The 15209-nt window shown below is 30.5% G+C and overlaps 2 protein-coding genes across 4 annotated transcripts in view; one reads left to right on the forward strand and one right to left on the reverse strand.

Moving 5' to 3' along the window:
* Positions 1–11739, reverse strand: part of LOC129919588 (poly(rC)-binding protein 3) — a 117363-nt gene extending 105624 nt beyond the window's left edge. The window contains exon 1 of the mRNA XM_056000526.1: positions 11573–11739. The gene's annotated coding sequence lies outside the window, so the exon portion shown is untranslated. The remainder of the gene's footprint in view (positions 1–11572) is intronic.
* Positions 1–15209, forward strand: part of LOC129919587 (serine/threonine-protein kinase BRSK1) — a 105867-nt gene that overhangs the window by 31961 nt on the left and 58697 nt on the right. The gene's annotated exons all lie outside the window — the stretch shown is intronic.

Below are 15209 nucleotides of genomic sequence, written 5' to 3' on the forward strand. Positions count from 1 at the left end.
GGCATATCATTAGGACTATACCATAGAAACAAAAGTGTTTGTGTGTAAATGAGTGTATGTGTGTTTATGTGAATTACTTTTCGACCTATAAAAAAAAATTGTAGGTATAAAAAAAGGACATTTTGCAAAAATCTGACACGATTTTCCAAAGTCCTCTCATTGATGCATGTCATGCGATATTTGTGCAATGCACACAACAACACTTCAAACATTTTTTTTTTTAAGGGCTTATTATAAAACAGGGCCGGAGTCAGGAAAGAGAGTTGTGAGTCAAGTGGTGACTGTGCGAAAGTGGGTAGTTAATTTCTTAAACTTACAGTAAAGCATGCAATTTTATGCGAAATACATGACAAATATGTGTGCGTGGAATAGAAACTAACAGCTTTAAATACTTATGCCTACACACTAATTTGCAAAAATAAACAAATATTAAAGTGAAGGGTAAAATTGTTTATAGTAGTGGGAAGACAGTATATAATCGGACAACTAATACCCGAACGAAATAAACATTAGTTCTTTAACCATATAAAGTCGTGTCAAAGAACTTTATATTCTTTGAGAAGATAGTGTTAAGGTAAACAAAAAGTTGACAATAATTTTCCCACACACGAATTTGTTTGATTTTGTTATTTATTTAATTGTTTTTATTTGTTTTTTTTTTTTGTGGGATGAAATGTCTGAGAAAAGTTCAAAGTGTATAGCTCCATGCGTTTTTATGATAAATTACTGTCTCATTTACACAATTGACAATATGTCAATAGTTTTGACACTAGTCTGTCATAATGTTCTTTCATAATCCTGAAAAAAAGATTTATTATTTCATTTCTTATGGTGAATTAGCATAATTTTTATGAAATGTCAGAACATTTATTTACTGAAAAATAAATGAAAAATTTGGATTTGAATTAGTCTTTCATTAAGGATTCAAGAAACAAGTCACTGGGCAACAAGTGTTTTATTATAAGAAGTTTGAAAAACTTTTCCGAAGGCTTTTTGGGGTGCTGAACTCGAATCCAAAGTCAAAAAAGTAGTTTTGTTTCAGGAAAAAAATAATACTTTTTTGTAATTTTGGGTGTGTTGAAGTCGAAATTTTTCAATCAGCTCGCGTTTTTTATATATTCCCTTTATTAAATCTCAGTAAGCGATTTTTTGCTATGTCTTTTTTTATGTCTTTCCCTAGCTTGCAGTTATTTTGTTTCAGGAACATAGTAATATTTTTTTAAAATGTTTTGGTGTGTTTAACTTGAATCCGAAATCAAAATTTTTCTATTAGCTCGTGTTTTAGAGATATTCTCCTTATAAATTCTCGATAATCGATTTTTTTTGCTATGTTCTTGTTATATACTCAGCTCACAGTGGTTTGGTTTTAGGAACAAAATAATGTTTTTTTAAATGTTCTTTGTGTGCTGAACTCGATTCCGAAATAAGAATTTTTCTATTACCTCGAGTTTTTGAGATATTCCCATTATAAAGTCTCAATAATTGATTTTTTTTTCTACATTTTAAGTACCTGTACCACCCAAACTAGAGCCCTGGTAGAAATAAATTAGGGCAGAGCAGATTTAAAATAAACGATACCAAGTTAGTAAAAAACAGTCAAGAAACTTAAAAAAAGGTGCAAATTTGTTGACCAGTGTTATTTATGCTATTTCGGAACAGCAAAACCCAATTTCTTCTCTCCAAAAACAATTAAGCAACCATAAAAAATCCAAAACAGCAAAGTTCTTGACGTTAAAAAAATTCTTTAAAGAATATCGAAGACTACGACTAGAGAAGTAGAGATCTAAGTATGTAAAAAAGTTGTAAGGAAATAAAAAATATCTTGTCAGTTTACAGACAACAACCATCAATAAACCAGTCCAAAACGATAAATCTGTGTTTTCAATTAGGTATGGAAAATTAATTATTGGTGCTACTCAGTATTAGGTACTATACTACCCTCATCTATTGTTAACCTTTTAATGGGCAGGTTCAGAAACGTTAGGGACTAAATATTTAGGTGATTTCTCGATCTCTGATTGGTCAGCTGTCAAAAAGAATCCTTCCAATTTAGGTAATTTTATTGGAAAGCTGACTGGAAAGTTAGGCAAGAAAATTTTCCCTAAAAATTTAGGAAAGTTTTTTTTGTCAACATGACAGCAGATTGTTTTTAATTAAAGAATTAATTTAGCAAAATTAAATTTATTTGTGTGAAAAACAACTAAAAAGTGCATTATCTGTTATAATTAATTTAATATATTCATTACAGTTAAGGGAAATTTGGTGTCTTACCCATGCGACCGGTAAAATTCTTAAATAAATTTCGAAATTTGACACTAGCATCACATCCAAACTAATTTAGTCAGTTTACTCAAATTTCCGTTCAGAAAATGACGTTGCCTAAATATCTAGTCCCTAATATTTCCTGAACGTGCCCAATATCACGAAAGCCTCTGAGCTGATTTCTATAATTTCTGATTTCTATAATTTTTTGACATTTTGGCTTACGTCAAAAACATGTAATTTTTTGTCAATTTTAATATAAATTGATACGAAAATACTGTCCATGAATATTGTATACCTCGTGTCGGATTATTTTTAATGAAGATTACATACAAAATGAATTACAAGCTTTTAAAATTAGTGACACAACCAAACATTTGTTGAATATTTCGAGGAAAAATTTGAAAATATTTAGGTAACTCACCCTACATAAATTTAGTAACTAAATATTTTCACTAAATTAACTTTAAAATCAAATATTGTGTAACGAAGCTTGCTTAAATGTTAATTTATTTTATCAATCGCAAGAGAATATTGTCATCGTAATTATTAGGATCATCTTGTTTTCTGTGGGCTTGTTTTTCCATTACGTTCATGTGAAATTTCTCTGTAGTTGACAAGCCTTTAATTAAATTTTTAGCCATTAGATTATATAATAAAGACTGTTTTATTTCTACATGCATAATGATTGTTTGTTTGTAAGTAGTGATTTGCTATTGGAAAAAGAAAAGAAAAACCTTCATAATTTGTTTTCATTTTGTGTCCACTTTTTCATGGAACTACCCAAATCTTGATGGAAAAATTAGATATGTAGAGCGTTCAATTTTCTACAAGAATATGTAAAAAAATTTGCTAAAAATTGAATTAATAAAAAAAATATTTTTTTTTAGTAGAAGCTTGATGTAAAAATGGAAAATTGAAAAGCGGAGGACCTTCCCATTAAGACTGGGTTCCCTTTTTCAGCAAAGTCAAATCTCATGTAAAAGCATTTGTGTGTATTAGTGAATGTGTTTCGCTCTCTCGCCATCGAATTCTCTGGTTTTTTACTCTCAGGATGTTGGTTATGGTTTTCATTCATTGTCTCTTTGTGAGATCGCCATCGCACTCACGCGTGCGGGGTGACATGCAAATGGATGTAGGTATACTACATAGATCTTTATATGGATATGGTTTGTGGACGAAAACTGGTTTGAAATTCAATATTTTCATGAAAGATTTCTGGAGTGTATACCTATTTATTTTTGAAATGAAAAAGAAACTTGTTTCCATGTTGCTGTTGTGGATGGCATTTGAGTTTTTTGTGTATCAGAGAAATTTTTTGCATTATAATAATAATTATAGTTGTTCAGCGGAGAAGCAGGTAGAGGATGTGTTATATGGGTGCATTGATATAATATACTTGACAGTATCCTTTGTGTAGTTTGTATAAAAATATGAGTAGATGCGCAGAAGGATTGATTTTCAGGTTCTTGCTCACTTTTGAGTTGTTCTTCTAAATTTTTTGTCTCGCACTCACGCGTGCCGGCTGACATGGAAATGTATTTACTTACAATATACATATAGAATGTTTAGGTGCTTATTTGTATGTTGTTTGAGGATGGACTCGATATCAATCCAATTTACTTTCAACACCTTTTTAATAAAGATTTTTTTTAAAGTCACCAATGTAATGAACTCAGTTCGTAACTGAATCGATTTTGTTTTTTATTTACTTATACCTACATTATTAGGAAACAAAATTAAGGCAGCATTAATAACTTATAAGTTATTTTTTTTTAAACCTTGAAATTAATTTTTCAATTATGTAATCAAAGTTTAGGGAAGTTTTCAAAAATAATTTTCAAGCTCAACACTTTGAAAAACAATGATCTACATATTTTTTCAAACTGATATTTTATTTATAAATTCAGATAGGCATTAGCTACATTTTTGCTTCTGTTTCCTCAGTAGCAAAACTATTTCCATAAATACCATCAAGTGCATTCTAACCACAAATACACTTATACCTATAACCCTTTACCCATTCACCCGCGAAAATATAACTATTATACCTACAAAACTACAAAAAAAAAACCGAATCCGCAACATATAAACAAAGGCAATGAAAAACAAAAGGACATATTTATATTATATAACCCCGCACGCACGCGCGAGTGTAATATAATAAACAATACAACCCAGAAATCAACCTAAATATGGAAATCAATCATTGTGCACAAGCACATGTTAAATGTCAATACACATTTTTACACACAAACAAATGCATACCACATATCTAATCCTTTACCTATATCCCCGCACGAGCAATGTGAATATTACACAATGCAAAGAATTTCGCTGACACAAAAAAAAAAAACCAAAAAGTGTCAACTCGCAAGAGCGGGTGCGATATTATAAACACGAAATGAATTGTTAGGAAAAACCCAAGAGTCAACAAGAACAAAACAACCCTTTTTGAAAACCAAAGATAATGATCTTGCAAAAAATATCTACTATCTACCTACTCTCTGCATCATCTTCATAATTTCATGAATGATTTCTGCCTGCCTGAGTGAGGAAATAGGAAACAAAAAAAAAGTATTATGTAAACACAAAAAAAAAAAAAAAATATAACGAAAAAATGAGAGCGCAAGAGCAAGTTTTTTTTCAATAAATAGAAAAGAACAGAAAAAAAGAGTTCATCAGCGCCAGCTTATGCGTGGCATTCTTTTGAACTAAATTTGCATGTGTGCGTGATCAATGGAATTTTCAAAGTAAAAAAAGCTAAAATAGACACTTTTTCAACAATTTATATTAAAAATACTGTGAACAAAAATATATATTTTTTTTTTGAAACTGATTTGAAATATAATGAAAAAAAATAATAAAAATAAATTGTGGATGCTTTGACTGCCCCTTCCTCAAAAACAGAATGCAAATATTGGTTTATTAAAATCAAATTTTTAGTGTGTAAATAAAAAAAATATTTTTTTTTGGCAAACGGGTTGCATGAACAACTTTATTAAGTTCTCATTAAAAAATACAGAAACATTTTAAAAAATAATCACGCTTTGCCCCACGACTAAAATGCTAAAAAAGTGCATTTTGACACCTTTCCTTCAAATTAACCGTTCAAACTAGCTTCAAATTAAATTTTAGAAATTTTATTGGGTTCTCCTAATTTCCCTTTATTGTTTTCTTTTTGTTCCATCTAAAAACACTAAAAAACGGTAAAGTTATTCAAAGAAGAGTGAGTAAAAAAACATGAAATTACAACAAATTAACGAAGCTTTTTTTCTAATAAAAAAAAAAAAAAAAAAAAATCTGTTTCGCGTAGTGCATGAAAACACATTTGATCATTATAAAACAAAAAAAAAATAAATAAAAAGTTTATAAACAACGGTGCCCCAACCAAAATTCTGATTCAATCTAAATTTGCAGGAAAAAAATCATTTTCGACCCTTATAAAAATCGCACAAGAAATGTTTCTAAAATTTAAATGATGCAAAAATATTCGTACGTTTATTACCTTTTCAAAAAAGTAAGTTTCATAAGATTATCTTATAAACTGCAAAAGTAATACAACAATTAGTCAACCATCTTCCATTAAAATGCTATCGAAACCCCCCCTTAAGATAAAGAGCTCATATTTGGTGAGTATATTCTAGAGGTATCTAGCAATCGAGTTTTCGAGGTAACAAATCCAAAACACGAATTTCGATTTTTTTGACCCATCCTAATATGTAACGAAATTAACAGTTCAAACAGAACGTGAAACAGTTAAAGACTAAGAACGTTCTAGAGAGACGATCATCAAAAATAGGAGACCCTGCTTATGTATGTATTTGGTATTTCAAAATAATTTGGAAACACTTTTTTGACTGTGTCGAAAACATAATTTTTCAAAAAAATCAACCCTCAACTTCTACCAGAACAGTAGGTACTTACTTCAAGAAATTTCAAAACTTAATCCCATCAAATATTATTAAATTGTTGCATTTTTGTTTAATTTGGTTCGGATATTTTGTTTATAGTCAGCTTTTGTTTTCAGGCTCATACCTTTAAATTACACAATTTCTACACAAAATTTCTGATGTACAGCAGTTTTTTCCTTTCATTCAATCTGATAGATACAAATCAAAATATTCTTCTATGAAAGTTTTGAAAAAAAAAAATCAAAAATACAAAATTTAGTAGCACAACAGGTCTTAAAGAATCTCTGAATGAAGATTGAAAGATTGCTAAAGTCGTATAACAACAATCCAATACTCCAACTAGTTTTTTCCCCGAAATGTCCACATCTCTCTTTAAATCCGACTATTATTACTGCCTCCTTCTCAAAGTCCTTGAAATCGGTATTTTTATGACAAAAGGAAAAACATCATTAAATAAAATTTGTCAAGAAATCAATAAAATATCTCAAGTAGGTAGGTACTGCCCATCTACTATATAAATGGAAATAACTTTTATATACGGTTTTCCTTCAATCAAAACAGCCTGGTGTGTTTGAAGGAGAGAGAGATTCAAAATCTTTCCTTGTAAGTAATTAACGATTTCGAAATTAAATCATTTATGATGAATGTTGTCAGAAGATATCATTTCATCTGCAAATGGAGTGGGTTTTTTTTGTTGTTTTTGTTTTAACAAACAAATAATTAATCAATCATTCTCTTGTATAGTTATCATGGACTCATCAATTAATCATTGTTATATAAATCTTATATAGGTACGCAGTATACGCACCGTTAAAGCACGACTTGTGAGACTAAGCCTAAATGGGTAATTAAATTCTTTGTATAAAAAATGAAACACCTGATACCCTACTTGAATTCCATTGTGAGTGTTTGGGGAAATGAGGTCCTCTTAGGGTGTTGGGTTGGGTTAGGTATAAAAGTACTTGTCCGAAAATTGTGTGATTTTTTTTTTTTAAAGTGCTTTACCTTTTTGAACCATTTTAGCTAAAACAATGAATTTTGAAAGCAGGTGTTGTTGTTTTTTTAATGTTAAGCTGTGGTAACAGGATATTAAGATATTTTAATTGTACACAAAAAAGAAGAATAAAAGAAAATTGTGGGGGATTTTAAGAATATTTTTAGTTTTTTTTTTAGGTAAATGTAAAAAAGTTCTTTAGAAAAGGTGTTTAGGGTTTAGTAGTTTATTAAATATTCGCAAAACAGCTTTAAAAGTTGAGAAATCTACAAGAAAAGCAGTCCAACTGAATTGGGTCTTTTATATTCAGTGCCAGCTGTTCTAATCTAGGAAGGAGTCATTTCTTTCCTTTTCAGCAAAAGTTATATATTCAAGTTATTTTTACTGTGTTAATAACTATTACATAATTGATAAACGATTATCAGTTATCATCAAGCTTATAAAGTTCTTTCTTATATCAAACTTGAAAGGAACACTGAGAGAAAAAACAACTTAAAATCAACGACCACCACGTTGAATCAAGTATTTTTCGGAATGATTTTGTGTTGAAGACGATAATTTTAAAATCAAAGTAGAACATCGTTAGTTAAAAGTGGTTTGTAATTATAAAACATCCTTAAATCAAAATTGTTTCAACTTTGAAAAAAAAAAACATCAATTTAAATCAGAGATCATAAATAAATCTCAACCTTTTGAAAGGTTCCTTAATAACTCTTATTTGTCGCCATTTTCAATAAAGGTCATAAAATAACCTTTATTTTTAAAAAAGAAAAATTTCGGTCAAGGTCTGAGAGAAACCTTTATTTTGTATTTTTTTATGTTTCGGTCAACCAGTGAGATTTATCGCTGAGAGAAAAAAATAAATCTCATCTGCAAATGTATCAATTCCTAAAGATGGGAGTGGTGCCATATGAAAGCTTATATTCTCAGCTACCCGATAGTGGTATAATCGGGTTTTGGATTTTTTTTTCAAAATTCCGAGAAAATCGCGTTTGAAAGTTGGGGTAAAATTTTTTTTCGAAAAATCCCCGAATGTTTGAACTATCCTGGAAGCTAAACCGCTTGAGTGCAATTTTTAGGAGTGATGCTAAATGATAGCTTGTGTCATGGGCCTACGCTTTGCAAATTGTCAGATATTTAAAAAATCATCTTCCATGTTAAACCGCCACATCATGCCTATTTTTTCAGAATCGGGCTTAACTTTTTTTTTTCCTTTAAGTTCTCCCGGTTTGAGAACGCGTGCACCTACAGGGATGGGAGTTACACCCAAATGTAGGTTAGAGTCCCCGCTACCTTTTGGCATCAAAACATTTTTTCATTTTTTTTTTTTTTTTTTTTCAAAATTCCGAGATATAGCCGTTTGAAGTTGGGCGGGCAAAAACGCTTCTGGAAGCCGAACGCTTTGACCTAGATATTAGAACACCGGTCTCCTGAAATATTCGAAATTGCATTGGTTGTGCTTGTCGTCCCAGCGACTCAAATCACAGTGGAAAACATATTTTCGTCTTTAGATTTTACTTTAAACGAAAAGAGATATAATCTTGGGTTTAAAGAACTTTGAGAGTCTATTAAGTTCATACATTATTTAATACATAAACTTAGAAAAAACATCCTTTTCATATTTATTTTTGCAATATAAAGACATTCTTGACATATTCGACATTTTCCTTTGAATTGACCATTTTTGATTTATTTTCAGCGAAAACGGTTAAAGGTTGACCTTTTCCATTTATTTTTTTGTAAAAATCTTAACCATTGAGAGATATTTAAAAAAATAAAAAATATATCTCAACCGATAACCTTTATTTTTGATTTTTTTTAAATAAATCTCAAACCTTAACCGAAACTATTTAAAGTAATGTGGTAACTCTCAGAGAGAAACCGATTGAAAATAAAGGTTGACTGTTATTTCTGATCTCTGATTTAAATAAAAAAAAAGAAATCTCAACGTACTTTAAAGCTCTATTTCTCCGATAGAAATAAATTCAGAAAATAAACCCTGCCAAATAGTTTTCGAGGCTTTTACTGAATGAAAATCAATGAATTTCGAATCGTATGCTTCGGTAAAATATTTTCGATTTTCATGGCTGTTTCCAAAAAATGAAAAAAAAAAAAAGGTAATTCCCGAAGATTCACGAAAGAGAACAGAAGAGAATAAGATTGTTTGACGAGAAGAGGCGGGTACTCAATAACGCCGTTTCCGGGGGACATAATTCTTTTATAGAGTACAGTAATGTGGCGGACAGTTTCCCCTGCTTTAATCTCCACCTAACTTATGATGTATCGGACGCAACCGTTGGAGAATTTGGTGACGCGTTTAAATACTTCGTTATTGCCACAAAAATACCATCACAGTTTTTGAAAAAAAAAAAAATGGGACAGATCGGCTTACAATGGCTAATGTTTCTTGTTTATAAGCTTATTAGAAGTGATCGAAAGCTTAGTCCCTGTGCACACAGCACACATGCGTTTTTTTAAAGCTTGACGCAGAAATTTGATTCAACAGAAACCATAAAACAATTTAGTGCATAAGAAGTTTCAAAGAGCTGATTTTATTGATAAAAATAGGGAAGAAACTCGGAGACAAAATGGAACCCTGAGGCACACCAACAATTATTTTTTTTTTGGTTTCAGACTTGAGGTAAGGTAATTTCTAATCATCGATATTGAATGCACGCATTTGTGATAAGCGATCTTGATGCTAAACTTTATTAAATACTTTTGAAATGTCAAGCTTAATAAATTTTACTTTCTCCAAAACGTAGCTCTTGTATATAAGAGAAGTCATGAAATAGTAATGTCGAGTATTGAAAAAAAGTTTACTCTAGCCGAATAAACTAATCAAATTAGAAAATGGTCCTTCGATCCGAATTCTTTTCAAGAAAATAAGTTAAATTGAGGCTCTATTTTTTTAATTCATTCCAATTTTGGTATCCTATTTTTGGATATGTTTTGATTTAAAGCAGGTAAACAATTCAGGCTTTAGAAATAGATCAAGTTCTTTTAATCCATGGGAGAAAAAAAGTGCCAATACGTTTCAGTTCAATGAACTTAAGTGATCCGTAATCGTTTAATAGGTTCAATTTTGAGTAAGTTTATGGTTATAAATCATTTCAGTAAGAAATCCATGATTTAGGTACTCAAACTTTAAAAAAATGGTCCTACGATCATTTTATGTATTTTCCTTAGAAAATACATAAGTTACGTTGCTGTTTTAATATACTCTATAAAATGCCCTCTGTTATTTACTGTCTTAATTTAATTAAAAACAAGACAAGCTAATTCTTAGAAAGAAAACTAATATTTTAAGACCACTAAAAAAAAAAACGACACCCTCTAAAAAAGAAGACCTCCATATTTTATGATTTCCAAACTGCACCCATAATAGAATTTAAATTTAAATTGCGATGCATTGTATGTTCTTTTTTTAATGAAAGGACACTGAATACGCCCAGGATACTCTCTGCATGTCCTTTTCTTAGAAAAACCTCTAGGCGATGACAGCAAACATATTGCAAAACCATCATCAATTTGATAGTTTGTTGAAAAGAGGTCCTCTCCACCACAACCAAAAAAATGACAAAAAAAAAGAAGAAAAAGTATTCCATAAATTGAGTTATGTACCATTTCTATCTCCATTACTGTACTGCATCACCATCCATCTATCCACCCATCCATCCATCTATCGTCGTCGTCGGTCGTCCCTCACAAGTGTTGCCAACCATACAAAAAGAGCGAGTGATAGAGAGAGAGCCCAACACACAGGCACACATTAGGGAGCAAAAGTTGTTGTAGGTATTGAAAAAGAAAAATATTTGCACACACAGAGTGTGCAATGAGAAATGATGTGCATGCATGCATGACATTAGGACATTTTCACGGATTGTCATACACAACTAATAGACATAAATTTCATGAAAAGCATACGTTGCCTGGTTCTTAGGATGGATACAAAAAAAATATATATATAAAAAAAATAATAATAATAACAACAACAATAAACAGCACGTTTATGCATCCTATAAGATAGATATTTATATATTCTCTCAGAGAGAGACATAGATACATTATAACCTCTATAGACCATATAGACCTATCTATATAGCTTTTTATTTTCATTGAATGCAACCTACGACAACGCCGCGGTACCTACACAAGTTCATAAAAAAAAGATGACAATAGGTAGCTTTTTTTCCCATTAAATGTATATTTTTTTCTATGAAAAAAAAGTACCTACCTAGGCTATATATATTTTTTTTTATATATCTTATATAAGTTTATAAGAAAAATGCTACATTTTGGGGATGTAATAAAATAACCTGCGACTCTAAAGGGGTTTGCTGGTTAAATGGGGTGGAGGCGCAAAAATAAATTAGCTTTACATCTTGGCTTGTAAACTTACCTCTGGCACACACAGTCCTTATTCTTGTTGTTGTTTTTTTTCTATGCTTACTTCTTTTTTTATTTAAAAATATCACACACACTTACACTCTGGCGCAGCACTCAAAATATTGCTGTATATATATGCAACTCACAAAAAAATATACAAAAAAAAACAAAATCACAAGAGATTTTATTTTTTTTTCTAAGGTTAATTAATTATTAACTTTGATACGAAAAATTAATAAAACATAGAATTTTAATCCAGTTTTTATTAGGAGATTTTGTCTTGTTTTTCACTAAATTTAAATATATTTAATATTAAAAATAAATGTAGTTACTTTAGTTTCCCAATTTGGCACAAAATTGTTAATAATTTCAAATGAAAATCACTTTTCTATGTTTTTTCTATGTTTTTGGTTGTTTTTTGAGTAAATTAACTAAAAAACACTGTTTTTCTATTGATTTTTACTTCCGTGTTGAATTTCTATAGTTCTGGTTAAGTGTTTTTTTATGTCTTTTGTTTTACTTTTTGTAATGGCAATCGAAAAGGATGCGGGAACAAAACGTAGAATCACGTAGAATCACACACAATTTCAATGATGATGATGGTTCAAAAAAAGGACCTTTTTTTTTCTCTCTCTCAACACACTGCGGGACAGTTAGTTACAGATATAATTTTTTTTTGATGTGTTTGCTATATAAATATGCAAGCGGTTATTATTTGTAAGCTGTATAAGGTTGTTCTGCTGTTGTGTTGGAAAATATATATTTGCTCCTTGGGTGCTTTTTGAGAAATTAATAAACCTTTTTTTTCGAGTGGTTTTTTTGAAGGATGTGACTTTGATTTTCCAGGTTTTGGTTGAATTTTTTATTTAAATTGGATTTTATTTTATTTTTTTTTAAACTTTGAAAGGGAGAAGATATATTGGATTTAAATGGCGGATTTGAGAGAAAAAAATGTGTGTGTTGTGTTGCGGCGTTCCAACGCTCAAATAATAATTCGGCCCGAACTGTTCTAATTTGCCCTGAAGACTGAAGAGATTTTTTAACGAAAAGGAAACACTGAGCCTGAAAATGACGACGACGACGATGTTGAATGATGATGATGATGTCTGTCGATGATTATGATGATGTTGGGGTTGGGTTGGGGAAAATACACCTTTTTTTTTTTTTGATTGATTTTCCTATAATGTAGGTACTTTTTACAAATACACACACAAATACAATACATAGATAAAAGGGTACACTGCAATATCTTGAATGTATATTTTTTTACTTTGCTCTCTCTCAAAGAGTAGGTTTGGTTATAAGCTCGTGTGGTTTGTGTGTGGAGAGTTACACCTAAATTAAGTACTATGAACTTATGTTTGGATGGGAAAACAGATTTTCCCGCTCGCATTTTTTTTGGTGAGTGTTGAAGTCTTTTGCAGTGCGCAAAAGTTTTTGAAATTAACGTTTTTGAACAACGCATTGAGTGCTCTCTCTGCGTCTATAAAAAAAAACAACAAAACAAAAAAGAGAACGATAGGCATCCTTTTTTCAAGTAGTATAGCACAGCAGAGCGTCTTTAATGGGGCATGGGCATGGACGGAAGACACAAAACACATGCTGGCTGTATGCAAATTGCATGTACACATGTGGATTATAGGAGAGGACACATGAGAGGAGATTAAAAGGAATCCTTTTATTTTTGTGTTGTGTTCTTCATAGAGCAAAAAAGGGATGAACAACAACACACAATAATAAATTATTGGGGGGTTGATTTTCTTTCTTTTTGTATTGATGGTAGGGTAAATGGGGGGTAGAAAGGGTAGATATATTATTTTGAGTTGGCGCACTAGCAAGCAAAAGTGTGGTATAATTTTTGAGTTTTGTTCAAAAATGGGGAAAAATAATATCGATATGGTGAATTTTAAATTTCATTCATTCATTTAAAATTGATGGAAGAAGAACCATACAAAGTAAGGTAGGTAGTTACATTATGTTGCATAGAAGAGGTTTTTATATTATGTTTCGTCGAAGGAAGAAGATTGAACAAGAGTCGTATAAGCATTTTTGTGGTTTAATAGTCGTAATAAGGAACATTAAAGGTCGATTCAACAAAGTAGAGAGAGGATCTTTTGTGGTCTATAAACTAGTTTTGTGGGTTTATGTTTTTTTTTTTTTCGTATTTTGAAATGGAATTTGTATTCGCATTTTAAGGTTTGTTTTTTGGTATATGTTAATCTTTGATGAATTAATATTGACATCAGGAAATCAAAATATGTTGTTAGTATGGCTTTTTTGATATACATATACATATCTGTCAACTAAATTAGGTAAGAAAAATGAAAGGTGGCAACATTGAAGATCTTTAAAATTAATAAAATGACAATAAAATTAAATTCAAATAGGTAAACAAAATATTAAGTTATAGAAGTTTTAGCAAAAAAAACTTTATATCATAGCATATTAAACTAAGTTTTGTGGTTAGTGAGCAGGTCTTTAGGCCTTCAAAAAGGTCTTGCGGGCCGTAAATGCCAGCTGAAAGAAGTTTGAGATTTCTTGTTCAACAGGTTATTGTTAAAGAGTTGGATATTGCATGTAAATCTCAGGTAATGGCTCTGACTCATGCTGCGATTTTCAAAAAGATCACTGAACCAATTGCGAAAGCTTAGCCATTCGCTTTTACACTTTCTGTGGTACCTCAGCCTTTACTTCATTTTTAGTGTAAATACTCGTTTCTGTCTCTTAGGTGGATTCTCAAGGTATTCTTTTAAGAATTGTTTAAAGTCCTTCAAATAGAACTTGCAAATAAAAAAAACTGCCAAAAATTTCTATGCATTTCTTCTTAGTTTAAAGCCTTTTTCTTCTTCTATTTAAATATATTTCCTTAACAACTTAGTTCCTTGCTTAGTTTCAAAATCTGTATAACTTCTATGAATTTTCATTAACTCAGAAAATTCAGGAGGTTTAGTAATCATTTTTAAGAAAATTTCTGCTATACTTAAGATCCCTCAGATTTATCTAACTTAGGGCCATTTTTTTCACTATTGCTCAACTTGAAGCAAACTCTCGAGTTTGCCAACTTGAGAGTTGACTATAACTCTCCAGTTGAAGATCTAAAGTTGGCCAGCTTCAAGTTTGAAAAATATCCCTGGGATATTTATGAAATATGGAAAAAAAAACTGTCATTTATTTAAATTAAAATTTTAATTTGTCATATCGTTAGCATATTTGTATTTTTTTTGTGTTTAATTTGTTAAATTGTGAAAAAAATATCAAATTATTATGACAAAACTAAGAAAGGGCACAAAATTTTAACAGAAAAAATAAAAAAAATCTGAAGTTTGCTAGGCAAACTTCTACTTTTTAGGGAAGTTGAGAAAACTGGAAGTTGATCAACTCTCGAGTTTAAAATCGAAAGTTGAAAACGTCAACTTGGAGTGAATAAAACCGAATTCGGAAGTTGAGGATAAAAATCCTAAAGTTATGTTCAACTCCGAGTGAAAAAAATGGACCTTAAGCTACTTAATTGCTTAGATTGATTCGGTAAGCGTAACATTGCTTCCAAAGAAGTTTTCTTCGAGTTTGTTAAAGTGTTATAAATGGATTGTTATCATTAAGTGTTTCCTAATAAAAGTTTTTTCTAAGTAATCGGGAAAAATACACGTCTT

The sequence above is a fragment of the Episyrphus balteatus genome, chromosome 4 (assembly GCF_945859705.1).
Source record: "Episyrphus balteatus chromosome 4, idEpiBalt1.1, whole genome shotgun sequence".
NCBI lineage: Eukaryota > Metazoa > Arthropoda > Insecta > Diptera > Syrphidae > Episyrphus > Episyrphus balteatus.